A 22875-nucleotide genomic window follows, 5' to 3' on the forward strand; every position below is an offset into this window, starting at 1 on the left:
ATCCAGTCCCAGATTACACAGCCGCGACCACTGCCAAGCAGTTGGTTCATGAATTCTTCCCTAGATATGGACTCCCTAGAGTCGTATATTCTGATAACGGCCAGCCATTCTCATCTGAACTCATGAAACATGTTTCCCTTTTGTTAGGGTACCAGTGGAAGTTCCATTGTGTACGCCATCCAGAAGCAGCTGGACTAGTCGAAAGGCATAATCAGACTCTGAAAATCCGCATTGCAAAAGTCTGTAAAGACAAGGGTGTGGACTGGTTAGTAGCTTTGCCAGTCGCTCTGTTTTACATGCGTATGGTCGCACATTCCAGATCAGGTCTGTCCCCGTATGAGGTCGTTTTCGGCCGCCCCCCTAATATGTGGGGTACTCCTAGACCCCGAAGTATTACCGATGTTTCATGTAATATGCTGACAGATTACCTAGCTTCCTTGATGTCTGCCCTCAACTCATGTCGTTCACAGGTTGCCGCCGCATTTCCAGACAATACCGAGGTGGCACCGCACGAGATCGTTCCAGGCTCCCTTGTGATGATCAGAAATTTCGACAGATCAAGTCCGCTGGAACCACGTTGGAAGGAGCCACGTCAGGTCCTCTTGACCACCCGAACTGCCGTCAAGTTGGAAGGCAGGAAGGGGTGGGTCCACCTTTCTCATGTAAAACTTTTCAAAGGATCGAAACCAGTCTTCAAAAACATTTCCAAGAACATTTCCCAGGATTCGAAGGATTGCCAGAACATTGTTCTAAAGGACTGTCCCGCACAAGACATTATTACAACCCCTCCCTTGTTAGAGAAAACTCCGCAACAGGAGTATAAGTTAAAGCTCAGGTCTAGTAAAATAAGTCAGTCAGTTTGATTGTATAAGTCCTCCCCTAGGTGAAACGGTTAGATTGTTTCTGACATGTATAAAATAGACCCCCATAGTGAGAGAGTCAGTCGAAGTTCACTTCAATGTATCGTTTTTCTGAGTTTCATATTATTTCTCAGCATAATGGCTTCCTGCACCAGCTATGCTTTCTATCTGTGTTTTCCAGTTCCTCATGTAAATATGTCTGCTCATGCTACAGTAGAGCACACGTTTAGTGATCTGCCTCCTCACGAATATTCATACCGCCTCGCTATGCGTAATAACACATTTATCCGTATGTTACATTATTCACACCAGACCAGCAATGCCACTAATTGTTGGGTGTGTGGTCGACTCCCCCCTTTTCAGACACCGAAGGGAGTTCTGCCACTCTTTCCTTATCCATTCTCACACAATGGTTCGTGTGGAGCATGGTCCACGTTAACGTCATCCTCAACAGATATGTCTTTTCTTAACAGTACATGTTTCCCAGACAAGCAAGGTCTCCCCCACAGAACAGGTTTAGATTTAGAAAATGAAGTATATAATTTAGGAAATTATTCGTCGAATTTCATGGTTCTGAATGTTCAGTCTGATACTACTCCAGACTCACCCGCTATTTCAGTACTACCAGTCAAAGGCGAATTATGTGTCCGTAGTTATGGTTCTGTACATATAGGTCATAGTGAATGTACTACTGTTATCCAGTATGGTGACGGTAGGAAATCTATTTTCAAAGCTTCACGTCATTCTTATTTTATTTGTGGTCAAACTGCATATGTCCGTCTGCCCCTCGATTGGGAGGGAACCTGTTACATTGCTTTCCTACTGCCACCTGTTTTTCTAGCCCCACCTGACTATCATAGGAATTCTTTCTTAGTACACACTAGACACAAGAGAAATCTCCCGATTGTCGATTATACTGAAACCGCCGCAGAGCAATTCATTGATATAGATAAAGGTGTTTTCCCTTATTTAGGTACAGTTGTAAATAGTAAGCTCATTCGTAGGTTAACAAGAACCCTTGAAGCAGTAGTAGATGAGACTGCCTCCGCTCTAGGTAACTTAACTGAAGAGCAATCCTTTATGAGAATTGTCGTTTTACAGAATCGTCTCGTCCTTGACGTCATACTGGCCGATAGGGGCGGGGCCTGTAGAGTTCTCGGATCCAGTTGTTGTATTTTCATTCCAAATAACGCGCCGTCTGTTTATTCAGCTATAACCAGACTCCATAAAATTGCCCATCTGTTACACCAAGATCCAGGCACCTGGACATGGTCCGGTTGGTTCTGGAATATAATTTCCGCATGGGGTTGGAAAGTCCTGTCCTTTTTAGGTATTGCAGTAGCGATCATATTTAGCTGCTGCCTCTGTATACAATGTGGCCCTGCGATTTGCAGCATGTGTGCTACCTCTTGTATTCCCAGTCCCAAGCCCTGTTCTAAATCCCGTTCCAAGACAATTCGAGACGAGCAAATGGTACTGTATGAAATGATAGACGGTATCATGAATATTGATGTTTCCTGATGGAAACGTAGTGACAAGGAGGGAATGTGGAAAAGTAAATTTTGCCATGTTCTGTGTCCCTACGCCTCATCCATCATATGTTATGTGTGCATGATCAATATGCATATGTTATTCCCCATTTCTGATTAAAGACGCAATTACAGTTGTGTCCACCTCTAGTATGTTAGTTTCCAGTCCTCGTGAATACTACGAATATCAGGCCTATGTAAGTAATGTTGCCACGTTTCTCAGTGTGCACGTTATTCAATTATAAAGTCTCCGTTTCCAGGCCTCAAAAGGGCCCGGACCACAGATTCAGCTCCTGTCTCCTGAAAGCCTCGCTGAGGAGCGATACAGCCCCCACCTGTATCCTCGACCCTTCACTCACTTCCTGCCTTGCAGTGCCCGGTGCACCCCGGCTCTGCCTCTGAGTCTGCCAAAAGTATGTTATAGTTCCTGCTATCAGTTCAGTCCTCCTCCTCTGCATTCCTAAGCTACTGAACTGCATCAATAGTTTCCGTCATTGTCTAGCCTTCTCGTCTCCACGTTAGAGAAATACTGTATTTAATGGTCATTTAATATTCTTCACGCACTACATATAGAATAATGCATGGTCCAGTCTTAAAATCAGGTTAGCCTCTCCCCTCATGACTTCTAGTTTATATCAACATGTTCCCTAAACATTAGATACCAGATAGGGTTTAGGTACATGTCGCTCCGACCCTCCAGACTCTAGTCTCTGCTCCTAGCACAGAGTTCGTAGCCCCCAGCTTCTCCTAGTAACACGTCATTGCTAGTTTTCGCGCACCATTAGGTTAGAGGTCCCGGCTCCTTAGGTAGCCCCCTCCAATGTTTCCGCCCATTCATGACATATTCTGTTACGTTTTGCATCACATGTCTAAGTAAACTCCCAGTTACACCTCTTATTTCTGTTATCTCTCGCGACTGCTACGCGTCACGCCTTCTACTCCACCTACTGTTACGCCTACTGCAATGTAATGCTATGTGTTTGCGCTATGTATATAAGTCAATGTTTTGTTATTAAATGTTAGCGCGCTCATCCCAGACCCAGCCCCGGCAGCTGCCGGGCCTTATTGTCCTATTCCCATGCAGGTTGTCCTGATCCTGTCCTTATGCTGTAATAAACCTGCAGAAACTCCTACTACCTCGAATCTTGACTCTTATTTATTGAGCTATCTGTTATGCTATAAGTCTAGTCAAAAATAGGGTATTATTTATTTATTTACCACAGAGCCCGATTTGACACGCGAAAGAAGTTCTAAAAGGGTCTTCTCATCAATAGGAGGTAAAGTGTCTAGAGTGGCTGGATTAAAATAGATATCTTCAATAGGATCCCCACCCGGGAGACTTTGGATATTCTTTTTTATGATGGCGATTTTCTCTATGAAGAAATCGTTTAGGGAGTCACAGAGCTCCTGCAAGGTCGTCAGAGGAAGCGCAGTTCTTTCACTGTTACACAAGTCATTTACTATATTAAAAGTGTCTTTATTTTTATTTTGGGAATTAAAAATTTTCCCAGAAAAGTAATTAATTTTGCTTTGTAAAATAAGCTTCAAATACTTTCTGCGAGCCGCAGTATATTCCTCCTTATCTTGGGGCTTATATTTTGCTCTCCATTTTCTCTCTTTCTGACGTACCTCGAGTTTTAGATTCTTAAGATCCGAGGTAAACCACTTGTGCGCGTCTCTAGTGCGTGCACGTGTGAATTTTGTTAAGAAACATGAGAATCAGTGGCCTTTAAGAGCCAGTGTGAAATCTCCTCTTCCATAAGGTTTACCGCCTTCTTGGATACTGGTGCCGTGGATGCCAGTGTTTCAATGAAGGCAGGTATATTAGTGGCTTTCCATTTCCTAGTTTCACCGCCCGCCAGAGGTGGGATTTTAGTGTGCCCACCAATAGTTAGCGCAAACTGGATAAAAAAATGGTCAGACCAAATGCAGGGCATTATGGATGATAATGAGCAGGATAGGTTATGCGACCAAATTTGGTCTAACGTGTGACCTTTCTCGTGCGTAGCCACATGTATATGCTGAGTTAGATTGATGTTAGAAAGTAGTTCTGAGACTTCCAGCGCCTGAGGGTCACTGGTGGTGTTATCAAACCAATAATTTAAGTCCCCGACCAGGAGTATTTTGGGGTATTTAGTCACAAGATGTGCAATCTGTTCTGCCAACGACATTGGGAAAGTAGTCATGGTTTGGGGAGGTCGATATAGCAAGACACTGGACCTTTATTACAATGTCCTCAAATGTTGCATTATCTGTTTTGTTTATGCAACATTCCATAATCAACAAGACACTTTTCCAGTATTTCGTTGTGTGTTAAATGGTGGGAACCTCAACTTCTTGACTTAATCCATGAAGAGCAACAAATAAATAGGCTCTTTGACAACTAACCTGTGAGGACGGAATGGACAGATATTTCACATGAGTAACATATGAAATTATGTTGGAGTATCAATCTTGTACCTGGGTAATGGAAGAATGGTCGCATGATGATCAGGCCATTGCATGGTGACATCGGATGTCACAAATTGACAATTTGGAGTATACAAAGTGACTTTCCTATTAGGAGGGAGGGCTCCTTTCTCTTCCACTTTCTCCAGCCTGCTTGCCAGATTATCTTTACATTCCCCTTGCCTTTTTCCCTTTGCTGATGAACTTGCCTGTTGGACGATTTGGAGCTGCCCGGTGGGAGCCCAGACGTGAACTTTATCTGATTATTGCTCCACTCTCCTTGCCCATGCCTATGGACTTTTTCCTTGGTGGACACTAACTTGATCCATTTGCCCATTCTATGAGAACACTTTTAAACGATACTCCTGCCTTTGTTGGTGGAAGGAAATCTCTAACCTTAACCATCCTCTCTATGTATAATTTATTTAGCAATAGATTTACTTTGAGTAAATGTGCAGTTTTATACTATGTGCTGTAAGGCTCATGACTGAGCTATTACATTTTTTACTTATATGCATTAATTTTAGATCTTTAATTCAATAACCAAATTATCTAAATTTGTCTGAGTCTTTTATTATGTCTTAAAATTCTTTCCATAGAAACTCCGCTTACTGTTTTCTAATGCATGATAGAGAGTTTTGTAGTCTGATAATAGTGTATTTTAACCTGATCTCTGATTTGTCAGTTGGCTACCAATTAATGGTCCTCCTTGGGTGTCCAACAGTTAGACACCCTGATTTCTCATCCTTCACAACGACGAAGAAAGGTCCATCAGAGGACCAATACTTCTATGGGTGAAGTATAGAGTCTGAGTTAAGTGAGTAAGTTAATGTAACAACTATATGGGCCCAGTGATTGAAAACCAAAGAGAGCTTCCACTGTAACAAAACTTGGTAGCAGAATACTGGTTTTGTCTAGTGACATGAAAAGTTTATGGTACCCAGAACTACCTCATGGAAAAGCTAGCAGCCAACAGATTCAATGGACTTAGGAACTGGATGCGACCAGAACGGAAGACCGGCGTGTGTCTTTCCAGCAATCCGAGAGTCGTTACAAAATGGACAGAATGGACAAATAGAGAGGACACACAGTTTTGTTATGCCTTGAGAAAGCCCCGGCTTGCGGGCCAATGGGTGAAACACACAATGGCTGATCGTTTGTGAAAAACAGTTTTTCCATGACTACACAAAAAATGTAATATTTTTTAAAAAGTATGAAATAATGTCGGAAAGTGTATAATATAGATTGGAAGACTTCACAAATGGGAATCGAATCCTGTTACCTATTGATACTCCCTGCTGCTCAGGAACTTTCTTCACATACTTATTGAATCAGTGGGTCAGGGTTTTTTCCCATTGCCTAGAGATATAGCAACTGGATTAATTCAATGGAAAATTGAGGGCAACTACTGGACCATAATACCCCTTGAACTTACTTTGTCATATTTTGACTATACCTGCTGGAGTAAATACTGCACAAGGTAATCCATAAAAGTTGGCAACAATATCTTTGCTTCAGACGCTTATGGTTCTGACTTAAAGCTATACTACGTGTACTAAGATTACAGGTTCCATTTTAAATCAGACACAATTCGATCCTAGAAGCAGAATAGTTCAGAGGTTACCACCTTTTGGCGTCCTCAGAAAGAGTGAGCCTCCTGAAATAAGTTAGAATGTATCTGAAATGACTGTGCCAATGGGAATTCCAGTTCCTGATACGTCCACATTAAATATGCAACCTGGAACAAGTAGCAATTTCTCCAATGGAGATTTACATTTAAATATTCCAAGAGAACAATCTGCATTTACTCCTCAAGAACTGGATGACTGGCTCAGAGTGTTTAGAACCCCGATTAATATTCAAAGCTCTGAAACTATTCCAGTCTCAGTAAAGGGAAGAACATTGGATGTGGCCAAGCTAAAGGTAGAGTTAGAAGAAATGATTTTGGGACTCTTCGTCCATCTCAATTGGATATCTACCAGGACGAGGAACTATTGTTCCTCTGTAAAGACATTACCTGACGAGCTAGACAGATACATGAGAAGTGAGTTGAATTGGCTCAGAAATATTAAATTGATGTTCAGAGATCAAATGTGTTGCAAAGGAAAAACAGTTTAGATCTTACAGACAGAGATTTTGCTAACATGAGGACAGTTGGAATGCAATTACAGATTAAAGAACTAATGACACTGATCAAGAAATGTAGCAAGAGGGAAAAATGGGACGGTAGATGGTCGAAAAAGAAGGCAACACAGATAGTTAGTATTCAGACACCTTCAGTTGTAATCAATGTAAAAGATGGAGAAATACATATGCTTCATATGAGGGAAGTACCCAGTGGAGGGAATGTGCATGTGCCTTGGGCTAGGGCTGATATTTTACCATTCACAAATGAATTCCCACAATTGAGAGATAATCCAGTAGAATGGTACAGACAAATCCTGCGGTTTGTGAACATTTTGAGATTTGAATACCCTGTTTGACATTGTGCTTCCAGAAGACTTGTGGACAGAATATAACATTTCTGTAGACTGGCCTGAAACAGAAACAGAAAGTGATCCCAGAATGGGTGCCCCATCTCCAGTGGTATTAAAGAACTATCAGCAAGTGATTACTTTCCTAAAAAGCAAGATTGCTCCTAAAGGAATTGATTGGTTAAAAATTGATAAAAGGACCTAGGAGCTTAAAGAATCTGTTCATGCCTATTACAAGAGACAGTACAGTGGAATGGAAAATGTGGCTGAGAAAGATATTGGACATTTTGTTTACAGATTTGTGAATGATTTGAGACCTGAAATTTCTTCCATGATTCATCAACCTTCACTATGCTGGCAGAACAGACCGATTGATGAAATGTTGCATTACGCAAATGCTGGGGGATGAATTAGAGGTGAAACATAAGAAATTGAAGGAAAAATTGATGATAGACAGGCTTAAAACAGTACAAAGCCTTCATGTTTTTACAACGCAGTTCCAGCACAGGGAGGATTTAATTCTGCTCCTGTAATGCAGGGTGTTAATAGGTTTAAACAGCAGACGTTGCAGTCACAGGGTAGAGGTCATGGTGTTCCTGTAGATTCTTGAATGGGTGTTGACGTGTCAGCTTTGAAGAAAATGAATCCATGTCACATGTTCGGAAAATTGGGACATTTGAAACGTTAGTGTAGATTTCGTGTGGACAATGATAGAAATCAGATACAGAATGGAGGGTATGCACAGTCTCAAGGAGATAATGTGATTCAGACTCAACAGACAGAAAGACAAGAGTTCAAAATCCTCCTACATCCCAATCAATGCTGAAAGCATAAACTCCGATGGCTCAACAGAATTTTCAGGTACAAAGCTATAATATGAATCAGAGCCAGCAGATGAACAGAAACTCTTTCCCAAATCAAAATACATCACATTATTTGATTCAGACAGACAATTTCAATCAGGACCCGACAACGTGACGCTGCCTGTGCGGGGAGGAGGACTGAGTGCTTGGCACACACTTAGAGGTAGACCAGAGATGACTTGCCCTTTGACTGAAGAGACACTGTGTTACCTAAATACAGTTAAAGATATTGGACTAATCAAAGGCGTTGAAACAGCCCAAATCACTGTCAAACCAGAAGCAGAGTTTCTGAGGAACCCTGAATACAATCTGACTCCAGATACTATTCCTGGTATTACTCCTGTGATCAACTCACTGATTGAACAAGGAATCCTAACAGAGATAATGGGGAGTCCATGCAGCTCTCCCCTTATAGGCTTGCAGAAGCCGAAAGACAAGTTTAGTTTTGTGTAGGATTTGTGGAAGGTGAATGCAATAGTTGTTGCATGTTGTCATGTGGTATCCAATCCAGCTGTGATATTGTTTCAGATTCCATGCGAGGCTGAATGGTTTTCAATCATTGACTTGTGCCAGGCTTTTTTCTCTAACCCTATGCATGAGGATAGTCAGTTCCTGTTTGCTTTCCATTTCGGCAATCGTGTTTTGACAGGTGTTGCCGGTGTTGTGGAAGTTTCATGGTTGCAAGGAGAGTATTTGGCGCAGGTTGCCGAGTTGGTTGACTTGACGTGAATTGTTGGGTTTCAGAACAACTTAGAGTGACAATTTTTACAGACAGTCAGTACGGCTTTGGAATTGAACATGATTTCAGCCAATTACAGTCACAGCGTGGGTTTATGTCTTCCTACGGATCACCTATAAGAAAAAGAGAAAGTGTGAGGAACGTTTTGTAGTCCCTACAATTGCCTGCCCAAATTGCGGTAGTCAAGTGCATGGGTCATAGGCAAGGCACTGACTGAGTGACTGTTGACAATAGAATGCAGATGAAATTGCCAAATAATGTGCATTAAAAGCCCATACTTTTAATAAGGATTTAAGTAATTGAAACATTAGACGTCTCAAATAGCAACCTGTTATTAACTGCTATAGACACATGGGAAGAGGTTAAGAGTTTGCAGGAAGAAGTGAAAGAAGCTGAACAACAAAGTTGGATGTGAGCTGGCTGCACCAAAATGGAAGATGAAGTTTGGGTTTACACTGATGGCAAACCTGTGTAACCTGATTGTTTGTTATCACCTACGGCTAGGCATTATCATGGTCCTGCACATGTTGGATGAGATGCAATTATGCACCTTTTTTGACAGGTGGGGTTCAAGTGCAGATTTAGATTGATTGCTGAAAATCTGTGCCATGACTGTATAGTGTGTGAACAACAAATGCTAGAAAGGGGATCCTTTAACCAAATGCAAATGAACTTCAAAAAGATGCCCCTTGGCAAATGTTTGAAATCTGTTTTGGTCATTGTTTGCATTTTCTCAAAATGGGTAGAAACATATACATCACGAACCTATGACAGTCGAACAGTAGCTCAATTGCTGTTGAGGGAGTTGATTCGACAGTTTGGATAGCTAACATCTCTTGAGGCAGACTGAGGAACTAATTTTCACAATAATGTCCTTAAAATGTTATGTGCAACATTACAAGTTGAGCAGAACTCCACTGCAGTTACCGTCCAGAGGCTTCTGGACTTGTGGAGCAGATTAATAGCACATTAAAGTCCAGATTGGCGAACGTGTGTGCTTCAATTGTCTTTGGAGTGGCCCGATGCATTGCCTCTTGTGTTGATGAGCCAAAAGAACAAATGCAGCAAGAAAGTGAGATCTACACGGAGACCGTTGGCCCAGAAGAGGTGAAATACAGAGACACTGACTAACTGAAGGATGAGTGAGAGTACTACAAACCATTCTTAAGAGTTTTGAGCAGTTTGATCAAAGTTTCAGTGTTGATGAGCAAATAGCTGGAAGGAGATCAAAGAGCGAGAGTACCCAGTCAAAAGTACTAATCTCCTCAATGGAATTATCTGCAGTAAATGAATGGGAACAGGAGTTTTCTGCCTTTTGCTTTAATAATACGAGTCCACCTGAACCTCCTTGAAACAAATTTTGTTGTGGATATAAATTTCAATCATGGTATACCACTTGAAGGATTGACACAATTTATTCTAAATATACTAATCAGTGAAGGTGATCTGGGGGATTTCTCCATACTGAACAGAACCATTGAACTGTTCCTTGGTATTTTTGTGCCAAACTTGGTTGAACTGCTCAAACCACTTGCTGCAATTTGTTTTGTTTTTTTGTTTTAAACGGTCTGAATCATGAAAAGCCATGAGCCTAACACTGACATCTCTCTTAGATGCAAAGTTGTATGCACTAATCCTTGCTGTTATTGCCTTTTTATTAGTTGCATTGGTTATTATTTTAAACTTACTACATTATGTACCCATAAAGGACTTGGTTGAATCAAGAAATTGCATTGAACCACCAGATTATAGGTGATTGTCTTTCTGTGGATAGGGCTAGCAGGGTTCCCTGGTTAATGTACATCAAAGCAATGTTCACAAAACTAGGACGTCCTGAGATTTATACCTCACCGGCCTCTATTACTAAGGAGGACATAAGCTGGACAAAGAAAAACTTTTTAACTATGTTGTCATTGGAACGTGAGGAGTTGGAGTTAAAGAAATCATGTGTAAAAGCTAATTATGTATTGTTAACTTCACCTTCGCTTGAGCCATACTTAAAAATTGTTACTAGGGGCCCAATGTAGGTAATTTAATTTGACCACTTCTTAAATACCGAATCATACCGATTCGGTATTTATGAAGTGGTAAAATGTAGTGGCGGGGGGATGTAGGTATTTCAGAATCGGTAAATACCGAATCGTTGAGATTCGGTATTTACCGATTCGGTAAATACCGATTCGGTAATGCCCATTGATTCCTATGGGCATTGAAGCCCATAGGAAGCACTGGGCATTACCGAATCGGTATTTACCGATTCGGTAAATACCGATTGCAGCAAGGGTGCAGGGGGTGTCACTTTGACACCCTCTAGCACCCCAAATACAGGCATGTGTGCCATGTGGCACACAGACATGCCCTGAGGGCATGTCTGTCTGTCACATGGCACAGGTGTACATGCACAGATGTGCATGTACACCTGTATTCGGTATTTTATCACCCAATAGGATTGGGTGGTAAAATACCGAATTCTGAAGGCCTGTAGCACTGTAAACAGTGCTACCTACATCTGGAAGTTACCGAATCGGTAAAATTACTGATTTGGTATTTTACAGAATCGGTAAATTTACCGATTCGGTAAATTTACAGATTGTGCAAAATATTGGCTCCTACATCTCAATCACCAAATACCGGTCGGTAACGGCCGACTTCGGCCGTTACCGACCGGTATTTGGTGACCTACATCGGGCCCTAGATCTTTCCATCGCCAGCTTCTAACTAGATTCCGTTTCAACCTAATTCATTTGTCCCTTGGTGTTTTCACCATTTGGTGTAAACCTGAAAACAGCAACCCTTGTAGTTGTGATAATTTTTCTACACAAGACACAATGCACCTTGTTATGTTTTGTGACTACTACGCGGAAATTCGGAAAAAGTTTTTATTGCCAATTCTTAGAGAGGCGGGTTTCTCAAAAGTAAGGCCCGCTCTTACCTATCTCCAGATGCTAAGCAGTATTCGAGTTATCTTTTAGCAGGTAGCTCCTGCGGGAGGGGGGGATGGCAACTGCTCACTTATCATAGCGCGGGGACACGCCTTCTGGCGTCACCAGGCGCTTTACAAATGCCCTAAACTAAACTAAACTTTTCTGTTGCTAGCTTTCTGGTGGCTGCTGTACCGAATAATATTAATAGATCAATTGCATAGAATAACCCTGCCTGACTTTTATCTGACTTTTATCTGATTTTTACCTGATTTTAAATGTTTTTTGTATAATGATTTTAATTATTGATTGATTGTATACATTAATATGGATCGTTTTTATATTGTCTTTTATTATTTTAAGTAATCGAATAAAGTGTTTTTGACTGACTGACTGACCCATAAAGGATTTTTATCTTGCAAATTCTTTCAAAACTGCCCAAACTACTAGCACTGATTCTTATGCTTTGAATGGCGATCTTGATTTTTCAAAAACTGATCATTCACCAACTGTATACACTAGGTTACTAAATGAGTACATTAACCCAATGGATGCTGGTGATTGCTATGTATGTAAGCAATCATCTGCATCAGTTGCTAAAGTTGTTACCTTTCATAGTTTACTGTTAACATATGAGATTTCTTGTAGTCATTCACTAGCTTGTTTTAAGGTTCAGATCATTTGCTGTATTACAATGCAAATGAGGATCTGATCTTTTCTGAACTTCCTGTATTAAAAAGCTGAAAGACACATACCTAAGCTTCATTAGCTGAAACTATGTTATGTTATGTTATGTTATAATCGTATTTATATAGCGCACGACTACTCAAAAAGAGTGTCCCGGCGCTTTTGAATAAGGAGACCTACAGCAACATAACACAACAACTAAAATACAACAAAAGAAAATACAGAAGAGAACCAAAGAAGACGACAGATCAGCCTAAAGAGTAAACAGCCAGGTCTTAAGACCTTTTCTGAACGCAAGCAGACTGGGAACTCCCCGGAGTTCTAGCGGCAAGGTATTCCACAACTGCGGCGCCAGCAATCCGAAGGAGCAACCTCCAATGCGGGCTCTCTTCACTCGTGGCACAGCCGCCAAGGACAGAGATTGTGACCTGAGAGCGCGAGCGGGATGATAGAATGCTATTCTCTTTTGGAGATACTTTGCTCCCACCGCATGGAGAGCTTTATAGGCCAGAGTTAACGCCTTGAAAACAATCCGTTTACGGATAGGCAGCCAATGTAAAGTCTGCAACAAGCCTACTGCACTGGCTCGCCTATTAAGGCCAAAAATGGCCCTCGCGACAGCGTTCTGCACAACTTGAAGCCGCTGCAGCAGGTACTCGGGCAGGCACAGGTAAAGAACGTTGGCGTAGTCTAACCTAGAGCCGATCAGAGCCTGCACAGTCAGCTTCCTATGTTCCTCAGACAACAGAGGCAGAAACCTCCGCAGCATCTTCAGGAGGCCGAAGCAGGTGCCCGTCACTTCAAGGATCTGGGATCTTAGCGTCAGACCCCTGTCCATCTTGACCCCCAAGTTCTTAGCCATTTGGGAAGAACAAGACGGAGGGAACATGTGGCTGGGCAACCAAGCTTGCCAGTCTGGCTCCGTCGCACACCCGAAGAAGAGTACCTCAGATTTATCGGAATTGCACTTGAGGCTGTTCAGTTGGAACCATTTAAAAACAGCCCCAAGGCAATCCCGGATACTCTCTCCATCAAAGTCTCCTCCCCTCTTGCAAGAGAAGAGGAGCTGGGTGTCGTCGGCATAGGATACGATCTGGGCCCCAAACGACTCCGCCAGTGCCGCCAGAGGGGTCATGAAGATGTTAAAAAGGGTCGGGCTCAATATAGAGCCCTGAGGGACCCCGACTCCCAAAGGCGGCATCACGGCGGAATCTGGGGAGGCCCAGATCGTTTGCCGGCGGCCAGCTAAGAAGGATGAAAACCAGCTGAGCACCGTCCCCCGTAGGCCAATCTCGTGAAGTCTCACTAGAAGGTCGTCATGGGGGACGGTGTCAAAAGCCGCCGACAAATCCAACATCACCAGCATGGCTTTGCCCCCAGAGTCCAGAACCCCTTTGATGGTTTCTGAAACCTCTAAGAGCGCGGTCTCTGTGCTGAGACTTGGGCGGAAGCCAGATTGGGTGGCGTGCAAAATCTCGTGTGTCTCCAGAAAATCGGAGAGCACCGTATGTACATGCTTCTCCAGTATTTTCGTCAAGGCAGGCAGCAAGGAGATAGGCCTATAGTTGACCGGGGCCTTGGGATCAAGGCCAGGCTTCTTCAGCAAAGGAATGACCATTGCCTGCTTCCAGGCCTGCGGAACCACTCCCTGGCACAGTGAGAGGTTCAGGAGTGGGTTCGCCAGCGGATTTATTACTTCCGCCATTTTTGCCAAACATTTGGCCGGGCACGGGTCCAAGGGCGACCCTGATTTAAGATTGCCCATAAGCACTAGGGAAGCAGGAGCTGAAATAGGTGGAAAGACGGCCAACACCGGACCTGGCAGGGCCGGAAGATGTAAGTCATCCTCAGAGATGGGCAACCCCACGGGAGCCACCAGTAGAAAAGAGTCCTGGATCTGTTTGATCTTGCTGGTGAAAAAAGCAGCGAGCTCCAATGCCCAGGATTTGGAAGGCATATCTTGAGAGGTATTGGACCGCGGGGCCATGAATTCTCTCACTATGGTGAAAATCTCCTTACAGGAGTTGGAGGCGGCTTCTATCCTCCCTGCAAGATAGGCTTTTTTCCCAAGGCGTATGTCCCGGTGATAGGCCCTCACCACTGTCTTATAGGTCAGCCTCGCCACTGAGTCGTATTGTGAGCGCCAGGCTCTTTCGGCAACCTTACACTGCTGTCGGGCAACTGACAGTGCCGCAGTGAACCAGGGAGCCGAAACCCGTTTTGATGTTAGGCGGGGGGCCAATACCGGGGCAAGATCGTCCAGCCTCTCCAGAAGCCATGCCTGCAGAGACTCCAGATCCTTCTCCAGATTGCCTGTAAGGGGGCAGGGGTGATCCAAGGCAGCCTGGCTAACATTGCAGGGGTCACTCGATGGTATGCCCTCGGTGCTCGTCTCTGCTGCTGGGGCACAGAATTAACAGGTTTGACGGTGCCTCTGATCACAAATTTAGCAAGCCGATGGTCTGACCAGAGCACCGGGATAATCTCTTTCACCTCGAGGGGAAATGTCGAAAAGACCTGGTCGAGAGTGTGTCCCTTGTCATGTGTGGGCCCCTGAAGATAAGGAATCAAGCCCAAAGGGGCCGTAGCCTCCATTAGCTTAATCGTGTCCGAGTCTGCCGGAGCGTCCATGCGGAAATTGAAATCCCCGGCTACTATGCAGTGTTCTGCTTTAAGGGCCAGCCCCAGCAGGGCTCAACCAAAGTCTTCAAAGAAGGAACCAGGTGGGCCAGGAGGTCTATAAACTAATAAGCCTTTAAAAGATTGGTGAGGAGCCAATGTGATGGAAAAAGCAAGGGCCTCGGAGCCGTGGATATCCTCCACTGGCAGAATAGCGCATGCCACGCATTTCTTCACCACCAGTGCCACTCCACCGCCCCTTCCCTTAGCTCTATCCTTCCTGAAGATATTATAATCAGGCGGGATGGCCATGGCAACATCAGGATTTGAAAGTTCCCTTAGCCACGTCTCAGTCAACATAAGACAGAGTGGCTTTTCCGAGTCCAGGAGCTCAAAAATGTCTTGTGCGTGTTTGCACGCAGATCTGGTGTTTAGCAGCATGCAACAATACCCAACACTGTCAATCTCAGTGTTATGGGGTGATGATAGAGCACGGTTGGGGCGCCAGCCACAGCCAGGGCAACAAGACTTACCCATATGGCGACCGGGAAAGACAGAGCAGCAACCTTCCACCCGCTTCTGTAGTGAGCGCAGCTCACCAGATGTATAACGATGCGAGGGGGACCTATGGGCACAGGTGCCCTGTGGCAGAGCCCGGCCCGCCGCCCCGCCCGCCTCCGGGACGCTGACGGGTGCAGACGGGCTGGACTCTGGCGTGACTCCGGCGGTGATCCGGCGTACTCGCTGCGCGTGACCGCTGCGCGTAAGCATGACTCCCTTTAAGAGGAGTCCGTCGCCTGAGCCACTAGAGCGCACACCCCTCACCCAATATGGCCGCCATAAAGCACTCTACCACACACAGCCCGCCCACAGGAACCGGGACCCGCAAAAGCGCGGTGGAGGAGCCGATTATGGTGCAGGTGAGTGGAGATGACCTAAAAGCAGGGGATAATGAATTAATATCAACAAAAATAATCAGAAAGGATTTTTAAAAAAGCGCCGCTATATTGCAGCTAGAATGCGCGCCTCAGCTCAGCGAGACGCCGTGAAGCCTTTAGGTAGGTCTCGTGTCCTCGCTTGTAATCAGCAGGACTAAAGATGGCAAGATGGCACTATGTGATATCTATTTAGACAAACTCAATCCTTGGACTTGGCGGATGCAAATAGAAATAACTTAACATGTAAACTAGGGAGAGCTGAAAATAAATTCATAGATTTAGTATAAAGTAGATGAGTTAATGTGACAGTTAAAACTACTATACCTCCTAAACAAAGTCTTTGGAATGTATCTATAGTAGAAGATAAAATTGTAGAATGAATGGCTACATTAGCTTTAGACTAGCAAGATGAAGGAAAACTTTGTATTTAAAGAAAAAGATCACATATTATCCCAAAATTTGTAGGTTTACTGAATGGGAGAATGGGAGAAAGAAGAGAGGTGTAAATGCAAATGAAATAGTGGGTTACATTTTTGGAGCTTTAATACCTTCTGTAGGAGTACCATTAAACTGACATAAAATTAGAAAACTTTCTACTATAGTTGATAAGTTAGACACTAGTACAGCTGAATGATTGTCTATTGTAGATATTGAAATGATGTCGATAAAGTCGATGGTGATGCCAAATCTACTTGCCCTTGACATTCTTCCTCTCGCGAAGGAGGGCGGAGTCTGATGGTAGTTAAATTTCTAACTATGTTGCACCAAACAAATGATGGCCGGAAAGCTGATAATACAAACATTCTCCCCAGTCAAAAGATATGGATTAAATCCATCATTCTTTTGCCCTCTACGCCACCCCAGTTTAGACGCAGCAATATGCAAATCAGTCTTGACCCTGTGCCTCATGGGAACAGTCCAGACCGAACTGCAGGGCCAGGTCCTCCCTGTACCAGAAACAAGCATCCTGGAACCGGTTGCAGGGTAGGTCACCCTTCTTCAGCCAGGCTAGCTTGAATCCAGTGGCCCAGTGAGCAAGGGACCCACGTCTGGGCATACCCATCCTACTTAGGGCAAAAAGTGTTACAGCAAACAAATGATGGACAGATTGGTGACAATGCAAACATTCTCGCCCAGTCAAAAGATCTGGGTTAAATCCATCATTCTTTTGCCCACTACGCCACCCCAGTTTGGACCCAGCCATATGCAAATCAGTCTTGACTCTGTGCCTCATGGGAACAGTCCAGACCGAACTGCCAGGCCAGGTTCTCCCGGTATCAGAAACAAGCATACTGGGACCGGTCTCAAGGTATGTCACCTTTCTTCAGCCAGGCTAGCTTGAATCCAGTGGCACAGTGAGCAAGGGAACCACGTCTGGGCATACCCATCCTACTTATGGCGAGAAGTGTTACAACAAACAAATGATGGACAGAATGCTGACAATGCAAACATTCTCCCCCAGTCAAAAGATCTGGGTTAAATCCATTGTTCTTTTTTCCCACTACACCACCCCCGTTTGGACCAAGCCATGTGCAAATCAGTCTTGACCCTGTGCCTCATGGGAAAAGTCCAGACTGAACTACCGGGCCAGGTCTCCCTGGACCAGAAAAAAGCAGCCTGGGACCGGGTTCAGGGTATGTTACCCTTCTTTATCCAGGCTAGCTTGAATCCATTGGCACAGTGAGCAAGAAATCCACGTCTGGGCATACCCATCCCACTTAGGGCGAAAAGTGTTACAGCAAACAAATGATGGACCGAATGCTGACAATGCAAACGTTCTCCCCCAGTCAAAAGATCTGAGTTAAATCCATTGTTCTTTTGTTCACTATGCCACCCTCGTTTGGACCCAGCCATATGCAAATCAGTCTTGACCCTGTGCATCATGGGAACAGTCCAGACCGAACTGCCAGGCTAGGTACTCCGTTGACCGGAAACAAGCATCCTGGGACCGGTTTTAAGGTATGTCACCCTTCTTCAGCCAGGCTTGCTTCAATCCAGTGGTACAGTGAGCAAGGGACCCACGTCTGGGCATACCCATCCCACTTAGGGTGAAAAGTGTTACAGCAAACAAATGATGGACAGAATGCTGACAATGCAAACATTCTCCCCCAGTCAAAAGATCTGGGTTAAATCTATGGTTCTTTTGCCCACTAAGCCACCCCAGTTTTGACACAGCCATATGCAACTCAGTCGTGACTCTGTGCCTCATGGGAAAAGTCCAGACCGAACTGCCGGGCCAGGTCCTCCCTCTACCGGAAACAAGCATCCTGGTACCGGTTTCAGGATATGTCACCCTTCTTCAGCCAGGCTAGCTTGAATCCAGTGGCACATTGAGCAAGGGACCCACGTCTGGGCATACACATCCCACTTAGGGCAAAAAGTGTTACAGCAAACAAATGATGGACGGAATGATGACAATGAAAACATTATCCCCCAGTCAAAAGATATGGGTTAAATCCATTGTTCTTTTGCCCACTACGCCCCTCCAGTTTGGACCCAGCCAAATGCAAATCAGTCTTGACCCTGTGCCTCCTGGAACCAGTCCAGACCGAACTGCCGGGCCAGGTCCTCCCTCTACCGGAAACAAGCATCCTGGTACCGGTTTCAGGATATGTCACCCTTCTTCAGCCAGGCTAGCTTGAATCCATTCACACAGTGAGCAAGGCACCCAAGTCTGGGCATACCCATCCCACTTAGGGCGAAAAGTGTTACAGCAAACAAATGATGGAAAGAATGCTGACAATGCAAACATTCTCCCCCAGTCAAAAGATCTGGGTTAAATACATCTTTCTTTTTCCCACTACACCACCCCAGTTTGGACCCAGCCATATGCAAATCAGTCTTGACCCTGTCCCTCATGGGATAAGTCCAGACCGAACTGCCGTGCCCGGTCCTCCCTGTACCCGAAACAAGCATCCTGGAACCGGTTTCAGGGTATATCACCCTTCTTCAGCCAGGCTTGCTTGAATCTAGTGGCACAGGGAGCAAGAGACCCACGTCTAGGCATATCCATCCCAAGTAGGGCGAAAAGTGTTGCAGCAAACAAATGATGGACGGAATGCTGCCAATGCAAATATTCTCCCCCATTCAAAAGATATGGGTTAAATCCATCGTTCTTTTGCCTACTACGCCACTCCAGTTTGGACCCAGCCATATGCAAATCAGTCTTGACCCCGTGCCTCCTGGGAACAGTCCAGACCGAACTGCCATCCCAGGTCCTCCCAATACCAGAAACAAGCATCCTGGGACCGGTTTCAGAGTATGTCACCATTCTTCAGCACGGCTAGCTTGAATCCAATGGCACAGTGAGCAAGGGACACACCTCTGGGCATACCCATCCTACTTAGGTCAAAAAGTGTTACAGCAAACAAATGATGGACACTATGCTGACAATACAAACATTCTCCCGCAGTCAAAAGATATGGTATAAATCCATGGTTCTTTTGCCCACTAAGCCACCACAGTTTTGACCCAGCCATATGCAAATCAGTCTTGACCCAGTGCCTCATGGGAATAGTCCAGACCGAACTGCCGGGCCAGGTCCTCCATGTACCGGAAACAAGCATCCTGGGACCGGTTTCAGGATATGTCACCCTTCTTCAGCCAGGCTAGCTTGAATCCAGTGGTACAGTGAGCAATGGACCCACGTCTGGGCATACACATCCCACTTAGGGCGAAAAGTGTTACAGCAAACAAATGATGGACCGAATGCTGACAATGAAAACATTCTCCCCCAGTCAAAAGATATGGGTTAAATCCATTGTTCTTTTGCCCACTACGCCCCTCCAGTTTGGACCCAGCCATATGCAAATCAGTCTTGACCCTGTGCCTACTGGGAACAGTCCAGACCCAACTGACCGGCCATGTCCTCCCTGGACCGGAAACAAGCATCCTGGGACCAGTTTCAGTGTATGTCACCCTTCTTCAGCCTGACTAGCTTGAATCCAGTTGCACAGTGAGCAAGGCACCCACGTCTGGGCATACCTATTCCACTTAGGTCGAAAAGTGTTACAGCAAAGAAATGATGGACCGAATGCTGACAATGCAAACATTCTCCCCCAGTCAAAAGATCTGGGTTAAATACATCGTTCTTTTTCCCACTACACCAACCCAGTTTGGACCCAGCCATGTGCAAATCAGTGTTGACCCCGTCCCTCATGGGAAAAGTCCAGACCGAACTGCCGGGCCCGGTCCTCCCTGTACCCGAAACAAGCATCCTGGAACCGGTTTCAGGGTATATCAACCTTCTTCAGCCAGGCTTGCTTGAATCCAGTGGCACAGGGAGCAAGGGACCCACGTCTGGGCATATCCATCCCACTTAGGGTGAAAAGTGTTGCAGCAAACAAATGATGGACGGAATTCTGCCAATGCAAATATTCTCCCCCATTCAAAAGATATGGGTTAAATCCATCGCTCTTTTGCCTACTACGCCACTCCAGTTTGGACCCAGCCATATGCAAATCAGTCTTGACCCTGTACCTCATGGGAAAAGTCCAGACTGAACTGTCGGGCCTGGTCTCCCTGCACCAGAAACAAGCATCCTGGGACCGGGTTTAGGGTATGTCACCCTTCTTCAGCCAGGCTAGCTTGAATCCAGTGGCACAGTGAGCAAGGGACCCACGTCTGGGCATACCCATCCCACTTATGGTGAAAAGTGTTACAACAAACAAATGATGGACAGAATGCTGACAATGCAAACATTCTCCCCCAGTCAAAAGATCTGGGTTAAATCCATGGTTCTTTTGCCCACTAAGCCACCGCAGTTTTGACCCAGCCATATGCAAATCAGTCTTGACCCAGTGCCTCATGGGAATAGTCCAGACAGAACTGCCAGGCCAGGTCCTCCCTGTACCGGAAACAAGCATCCTAGGACCGGTTTCAGGATATGTCACCCTTCTTCAGACAGGCTCGCTTGAATCCAGTGTCACAGCGAGCAATAGACCCACGTCTGGGCATTCACATCCCACTTAGGGCGAAAAGTGTTACAGCAAACAAATGATGGATGGAATGCTGACAATGCAAACATTCTCCCCAGTCAAAAGATCTGGGTTACATCCGGCGTACTTTTGCCCAGTACGCCACTCCAGTTTGGAACCCAGCCATATGCAAATCAGTCTTGACCCTGTGCCTTCTGGGAACAGTCCAGACCGAACTGACCGGCCATGTCCTCCCTGTACCGGAAACAAGCATCCTGGGACTGGTTTCAGGGTATGTCACCCTTCTTCAGTCAGGCTAGCTTGAATACAGTCGCACAGTGAGCAAGGCACCCAAGTCTGGGCATACCCATCCCACTTAGGGCAAAAAGTGTTACAGCAAACAAAGGATGGACCGAATGCTGACAATGCAAACATTCTCCCCCAGTCAAAAGATCTGGGTTAAATCCGGCATTCTTTTGCCCACTACGCCACTCCAGTTTGGACCCAGCCATATGCAAATCAGTCTTGACCCTGTGCCTCATGGGAAAAGTCCAGACTGAACTACCGGGCCAGGTCTCCCTGGCCCAGAAAAAAGCAGCCTGGGACCGGGTTAAAGGTATGTCACCCTTCTTTATCCAGGCGAGCTTGAATCCATTGGCACAGTGAGCAAGAAATCCACGTCTGGGCATACCCATCCCACTTAGGGCGAAAAGTGTTACAGCAAACAAATGATGGACCGAATGCTGACAATGCAAACATTCTCCCCAGTCAAAAGATCTGAGTTAAATCCATTGTTCTTTTGTTCACTATGCCACCCTCGTTTGGACCCAGCCATATGCAAATCAGCCTTGACCCTGTGCATCATGGGAACAGTCCAGACCGAACTGCCAGGCTAGGTACTCCGTTGACCGCAAACAAGCATCCTGGGACCGGTTTTAAGGTATGTCACCCTTCTTCAGTCAGGCTTGCTTGAATCCAGTGGTACAGTGAGCAAGGGACCCACGTCTGGGCATACCCATCCCACTTAGGGTGAAAAGTGTTACAGCAAACAAATGATGGACAGAATGCTGACAATGCAAACATTCTCCCCCAGTCAAAAGATCTGGGTTAAATCTATGGTTCTTTTGCCCACTAAGCCACCCCAGTTTTGACACAGCCATATGCAAATCAGTCGTGACTCTGTGCCTCATGGGAAAAGTCCAGACCGAACTGCCCGGCCAGGTCCTCCCTCTACCAGAAACAAGCATCCTGGGACCGGTTTCAGGATATGTCAGCCTTCTTCAGCCAGGCTAGCTTGAATCCAGTGGCACATTGAGCAAGGGACCCACGTCTGGGCATACACATCCCACTTAGGGCAAAAAGTGTTACAGCAAACAAATGATGGACGGAATAATGACAATGAAAACATTATCCCCCAGTCAAAAGATATGGGTTAAATCCATTGTTCTTTTGCCCACTACGCCCCTCCAGTTTGGACCCAGCCAAATGCAAATCAGTCTTGACCCTGTGCCTCCTGGAAACAGTCCAGACCGAACTTACCGGCGAGGTCCTCCCTGGACCGAAAACAAGCATCCTGGGACCGGTTTCAGGGTATGTCACCCTTCTTCAGTCAGGCTAGCTTGAATCCAGTCGCACAGTGAGCAAGGCACCCAAGTCTGGGCATACCCATCCCACTTAGGGCGAAAAGTGTTACAGCAAACAAATGATGGAAAGAATGCTGACAATGCAAACATTCTCCCCCAGTCAAAAGATCTGGGTTAAATCCATATTTCTTTTGTTCACTATGCCACCCTCGTTTGGACCCAGCCATATGCAAATCAGCCTTGACCCTGTGCATCATGGGAACAGTCCAGACCGAACTGCCAGGCTAGGTACTCCGTT

This window comes from Lissotriton helveticus, chromosome 4_1, assembly GCF_964261635.1.
Source record: "Lissotriton helveticus chromosome 4_1, aLisHel1.1, whole genome shotgun sequence".
In the NCBI taxonomy this organism is placed as follows: Eukaryota; Metazoa; Chordata; class Amphibia; order Caudata; family Salamandridae; genus Lissotriton; species Lissotriton helveticus.